This window comes from Staurois parvus, unplaced genomic scaffold (genome assembly GCF_062004578.1).
Source record: "Staurois parvus isolate SC_StPar_1 unplaced genomic scaffold, SC_StPar_1.0 ptg001192l, whole genome shotgun sequence".
Classification (NCBI taxonomy): Eukaryota; Metazoa; Chordata; class Amphibia; order Anura; family Ranidae; genus Staurois; species Staurois parvus.
The window spans coordinates 1,126,053-1,133,003 of NW_028318988.1; the positions used below are offsets into that span (position 1 = coordinate 1,126,053).

The 6,951-nt window shown below is 46.1% G+C and overlaps 1 pseudogene; it reads right to left on the reverse strand.

The window, feature by feature from the left end:
• Positions 1–1,984: 1,984 nt before the first annotated feature.
• On the reverse strand, positions 1,985–6,719 carry LOC149438366 (olfactory receptor 5AP2-like; annotated as a pseudogene).
• Between the last annotated feature and the right edge of the window lie 232 nt (positions 6,720–6,951).

The following is a 6,951-nucleotide window of genomic DNA, read 5'->3' on the forward strand; positions in this document are numbered from 1 at the left end:
ATTATGTACTGGTTTGCATGTTCATGCGGGAAATACGTATTTGATCCCCTATCATTCAGCAGGATTTCTGACTACCAGGTATCTTTCATACAGGTAACAAGCTGAGATTAGGAACAGTCTCTTAAAGGGAGTGCTGCTAATCTTGTTTTGATACCTGTATAATAGATACCTGTTCACAGGAGCAATCAAACAATCGTATTCCAAACTCTCCACCATGGCAAACACCAAAGAGCTGTCCAATGATGTCAGGGACAAGATTGTAGACCTACAGAAGGCTGGACTGGGCTACAAAACTCTAGCCAAGCAGCTTGGTGAGAAGGTGGCAACAGTGGGTGTAATCATTCACAAATGTAAGAAACACAAAACAACTGTCAGTCTCCCTAGGTTTGGTGTACCATGCAAGATCCCACCTCATGGAGTGTCAATGGTCAAGAGAACAGTGAGGAATCTCCAGGCAGCTGGGACCACAGTCACCAAGAAAACAATTGGTAACACACTACAGTGACAAGGATTGAAATCCTGCAGTGCCCACAAGGTCCCTCTGATGAAGAAAGCACATGTCCAGGCCCATCTGAAGTTTGCCACTGAACATCTGAATGATGTAGAGGAGGACTGGTTGAAAGTGTTGTGGTAAGATGAGACCAAAATCGAGCTCTTTGGCATCAACTCAACTCGCTGTGTTTGGAGGAGGAGGAATGCTGCCTACGACCCCAAGAACACCATCCCAACTGTCAAACATGGTGGTGGAAACATTCTGCTTTGGGGGTGTTTTTCTGCTAAGCGGACAGGACAACTTCACCGCATCAAAGGGACGATGGATGGGGCAATGTACCATCAGATCTTGGGTGAGAACCTTTTTCCCTCAGCCAGGGCATTGAAAATGGGTTATGGATGGGTGTTCCAGCATGACAATGACCCAAAACACACAGCCAAGGCAACAAAGGAGTGGATCAAGAAGAAATACATTGAGATCCTGGAGTGGCCTAGCCAGTCTCCAGACCTTAATCTGATTTAAAATCTGTGGAGGGAGCTGAAAGTTCGAGTTGCCAAACGTCAGCCACCAAAGCTTAATGACTTGGAGAGGATCTGCCAAGAGGAGTGGGCCAAAATCCCTCCTGAGATGTGTGCAATCCTGGTGGCCAACTACAGGAAACATCTGACCTCTGTGATTGCCAACAAGGGATTTGCCAGCAAGTACTAAGTCATGTTTTGTGAAGGGGATCAAATACTTATTTCTGTCATGAACATGCAAATCAATGCATAATTTGTTAGACATGCATTTCTTTTGAATTTTTTGTTGCTATTCTGTCTCTCAGTGTTACAATACACATAACATTTGATTTGTAGACCGATCATTTCTTTGGGAGTGGGCAAACATTCAAAATCAGCAGGGGAGCAAATACTTATTTCCTTCACTGTAGAAATAAAGTCTTCAGAAATCGCACCTGAAATTGAGCTGAAATTGCACCCAAAATCGCATTATTTTAAATTGCAGTGGCGTGACCGGTGATTAAATATATTTGTATTTTAACCTTTTTTATTTTTTTCACTTAATGTTATTGCTAACAAGATACCTTTGGGCAGATGATAGACACTCTTAATGGAGACATCAGAGGTCTATTAGACCGCCAACATCTCCCTTACCCTTCAACAGATCATGCTTGCTTAGATGCTTCTGTGGGTGCAGCAGCCAAGGAATGACAGTTCTGAAACTGGAAGTGACAAAATCATCGTCTCTTACGGGTTCAATCATTACGGAGGAAAATTGGGGACACTCAGCTATACACTTCTAACACAGAATGGCACTACTCTAGCAAACCCTGACTGAGACAGTACAGTCCATGCAAAGAGAACACTAACACGCTCCAACAGATGGGACTACAGCCCTCTGTTTACTACAAGGTCCCCAAAAAAGGTAAAAAGGAATTTAGAAAAATAACACATCTCTACAATGGTAAGACTGATGTTCAAAATATTATCTATTTTATTTTTTGCTTTTGCCAACCATTTTATACAGGTTGCCTACAATTTTTTCTCTGAGAGCTTTGGTCCTTATCCCGTAGATCAGAGGGTTTGCCGAAGTAGCTATGCTGGTACCAATCAAAGATATGATAAAATCAAGTTTTGTTGATGGAGAACCCTTGTTTAGACTGTACCTGAAAGCAATGAACAAGTTGGTGACAGTATAAATGGAGAAGGCCAATACATGAGTCATCAATGTATGTAGAGCTTTCTGAGAAGAGTCTGCAGAAAGTTTCAGACAGATGATAACTGTTCTTATGTAAGACTATAATATTACAAGCAAGCAGCCAATCAAATTAAACAAGGTCCAAGTTGTTCCATAGATTGCATTAATTGTTGCATCATTACATGCAAGCGGTCTTTAGACACGATCTCACAAAAGACATTGTTGATATTTACCTCACAAAATGTTAGTCTTAATGTCAACAATACGCTCACAGTTATTATCACCACATAGAAAACATATATGAAAAGTGATATTTTTTGAGTTGTGTAGTTGGTCATCAGAGTGTGGTATCTCAGAGGGTGGCCTACAGCCAGATATCGATCATATGCCATTACCGTAAAAGTACTCATTTCAACCCAGGCATAAAGCTGGAGACAGAAAGATTGACAGACACATCCTGCAAGTGAGATGGTTGAGCATCCAGACAACAAGTCAATGGCCAGCTTGGGAAAATATGATGAGTTCCCAAACAACACATTTAGAGATGAGCGAATCGAACTTGGCGAAGTGGAATTCGTTTAGAAGATTAGGAAAAATTCGATTCGCGCCGAATCCGAAAATTAGCAGACTTCGGACGCGCGAATCGAAATTTTCCAAAAATGGCGGCGACATGTGTGGCGACGGAGCAGGGATCTCAGGGAAGGCGCGCAGACAAGGCGCGCTGACCCATAATGCATTCATTCATGACATGTGATCGCATTAGCCAATCAGCAGCCAGCCAGCCAGCACTGTGTAATGGTCGAGCTATGAATTGCGGCCATCTTAGAATTCTCCATTAGCCTCCGGTCATTCAAGAGAGACAGACCTCTCTGTATTAGGGACAGAGTTAGGGCCAAAGAGACTTTAGGGCCACAGAATCGTTACTTAGGGCCACAGAATTGTTACTCAGGGACACAGAATTGTTACTCAGGGACACAGAACTGTTACTCAGGGACACAGAATTGTTACTCAGGGACAGACACAGAATTGTTACTGAGGGACACAGAATTGTTACTGAGGGACACAGAATTGTTACTCAGGGACACAGAATTGTTACTCAGGGACACATAACTGTTACTCAGGGATACAGAATTGTTACTCAGGGACACAGAACTGTTACTCAGGGACAAAGAATTGTTACTCAGGGACAGACACAGAATTGTTACTGAGGGACACAGAATTGTTACTGAGGGACACAGAATTAATACTCAGGGACAGACACAGAATTGTTACTGAGGGACACAGAATTGTTACTGAGGGACACAGAATTGTTACTGAGGGACACAGAATTGTTACTCAGGGACACAGAATTGTTACTCAGGGACACAGAATTGTTGCTCAGGGACACAGAACTGTTACTCAGGGACACAGAATTGTTACTCAGGGACAGACACAGAATTGTTACTGAGGGACACAGAATTGTTACTGAGGGACACAGAATTGTTACTGAGGGACACAGAATTGTTACTCAGGGACAGACACAGAATTGTTACTGAGGGACACAGAATTGTTACTGAGGGACACAGAATTGTTACTGAGGGACACAGAATTGTTAATCAGGGACACAGAATTGTTACTCAGGGACACAGAACTGTTACCCAGGGACACAGAATTGTTACTCAGGGACAGACACAGAATTGTTACTCAGGGACACAGAATTGTTACTGAGAGACACAGAATTGTTACTGAGGGACACAGAATTGTTACTGAGGGACACAGAATTGTTACTCAGGGACAGACACAGAATTGTTACTGAGGGACACAGAATTGTTACTCAGTGACACAGAATTGTTACTGAGGGACACAGAATTGTTACTCAGGGACAGACACAGAATTGTTACTGAGGGACAAATAATTGTTACTGAGGGACACAGAATTGTTACTGAGGGACACAGAATTGTTACTGAGGGACACAGAATTGTTACTCAGGAACATAGAATTGTTACTCAGGGACATAGAATTGTTACTCAGGGACACAGAATTATTACTCAGGGACACAGAATTGTTACTCAGGGACAGACACAGAATTGTTACTGAGGGACACAGAATTGTTACTGAGGGACACAGAATTGTTACTGAGGGACACAGAATTGTTACTCAGGGACACAGAACTGTTACTCAGGGACACAGAATTGTTACTCAGGGACACAGAACTGTTACTCAGGGACAGACACAGAATTGTTACTGAGGGACACAGAATTGTTACTGAGGGACACAGAATTGTTACTGAGGGACACAGAATTGTTACTCAGGGACAGACACAGAATTGTTACTCAGGGACACAGAATCGTTACTCAGGGACACAGAATCGTTGAATTAAAGAGTATGTCAGACAACACGCAGAGGTGTGGCAGAGGAGGCAATGTTTCAGGAGCGAGCAGACGTGGCAGCAGAGGAAGGGGTCGAGGCAGCACTAGTCGCAGCCAGAGGCCAGTGCTCCCGGTGTCATCCAGCGGTCGTGTCTCCACCGACAACCCTGCCGTCATCGATTGGTTGGCTCGGTCGTCTTCCTCTTCCCAGGTCACCTCTGACACCTACAGCCAACGGTCGGTGGGTACGTCAGACACAACCGTTAGTTGGCATGGCCCGGGAGCAAGCCCACTGAAATCACGTGTCCTCTACCTGCCCCTGTCCTTTGGTGTTCCCTCACCAAGCGAAGTATCGCATGCTGTGGGCTCAGCCCCACTGTACAGTGAGGAAGAGCTAACAGAGGGCGGTCAGGAACGGGGGGAGACATCCGCCTCTTCAGCAGCCAGGCGAAGAAGTAGTGGCGAGGAGAGTGGCTCGGTAGCCGGTCTAGAGACAGGTCTGTCTCCTGACCCACACGCAGCCGAGGGGGCTAGTAGTGAGGCGGAGACCCTAATTGATGATGATGAGGCTGATCGCACTTGGCAGCCTCGTCGTCATCAGGCTATTGCTTCCGCATCATCAGGAGAAGAGGGTGCCAGCTTGGCAGCGAGCAAAACAGTCGGTGGGTTGCCCAGGAGGCAGCAGGGTCGCAGCAGTGTCAGTGGAGGCAAACGGCCACGGAGTAGAGCACCAGCTCCACTGCAGCCTACCACAACGGCCAGTAGTGGTGTCGGTGTGCACGGAGGAAGTAGCAGTCAGCCAGTGAGGAGTAGCGTGGGCAAAGTTTCCTACTCGGCGGTGTGGCAATTTTTCGTCAAGCCGCCCGAGGAAGTAAACGTAGCCGTATGTCGACTATGTGGCCAGAAAGTCAAGCGTGGCCAGGGGCCCATGTCTCCATCGCCACACTCTGCCATGTGCCACTTTCAGATCTCCTCACACTGCTGGTGGGTTCCATTTTGTCATAGGGTGCTGGCAGATTACGGGCCTCCCATTGCTGCTGCCAGGCCCGTAATCTGTCATGGGCCCCTGTACCGCCTCCTCATGCTGCTGCCAGGCCCGTAATCTGTCATGGGTCCCTGTACGGCCTCCCATTGCTGCTGTCTCCATCGCCACACTCTGCCATGTGCCACTTTCAGGTCTCCTCACACTGCTGGTGGGTTCCATTTTGTCATAGGGTGCTGGCAGATTACGGGCCTCTCATTGCTGCTGCCAGGCCCATAATCTGCCATGGGCCCCTCATGCTGCTGCCAGGTCCAGAGTGTCTCATGGGTCCCTATACGGCCTCCCATTGCTGCTGTCTCCATCACCACACTCTGCCATGTGCCACTTTCAGGTCTCCTCACACTGCTGGTGGGTTCCATTTTGTCATAGGGTGCTGGCAGATTACGGGCCTCCCATTGCTGCTGCCAGGCCCGTAATCTGCCATGGGCCCCCGTACCGCCTCCTCATGCTGCTGCCAGGTCCAGAGTGTCTCATGGGTCCCTGTACGGCCTCCCATTGCTGCTGTCTCCATCGCCACACTCTGCCATGTGCCACTTTCAGGTCTCCTCACACTGCTGGTGGGTTCCATTTTGTCATAGGGTGCTGTATGTCCTCCCATTGCTGCTGCCTCCACCGCCACACTGTGGCTCCACACTCTGGTTTTGGCCCCGTGACTGCCCAAATGAGTGAAGTGTGCGGTGATTCTAAGATCGACGGCACTCATCTGCATGTCATACTGACTGACAGTATTAGTTCTCTTCCCCAGCAGACTCCAAGGGCATTTAAATTAAAGGTACAGTGTTCTGCACTAATATAAAGGCTCTCTGAAGCCTAGAAACACCCTTTTTATAAGTTAAATTCGCAGCGAATATATTCGCCTCGAATCGAATTTATTCCTCGAATTCGCCGAATCGAATTTTTGAATACTTCGCTCATCTCTAATCACATTGATAACCAAGGCACATATTAAAGTGTACTTAGGCTCATGCAAGCTTTTCTCTGCCCAGGTTGCGTAGATAATCATAGAAGTTATAAACAATGTGTTTGAAAATAATGCAAGAGCCAAAACTGCACATAGATATCGAAATGATTCAAGCTCAATAAGCCCCACCAGAACAAAGTTGGTAAAAGTTACAGAGACATTCTTGGGAGACAAACTCATAACTTGAAATAATGTTTTGCAAAATCATAAATCCCTAAAATGTTCTATTTATCCTTAATACTGTAAATTGAAAACTGTCATTCATAGAGGCCATGTGGATATTAGTGTGACATTCATCTCACTTCTTTTCTCTGGAACTAAGTTGGGTTTTTATAGGTTTGATTAAGCTGTCATCTCACAATTAAGATTTAGAAACTATTGCAGTCACTGCATCCAAGTCTTCCCAATGGAC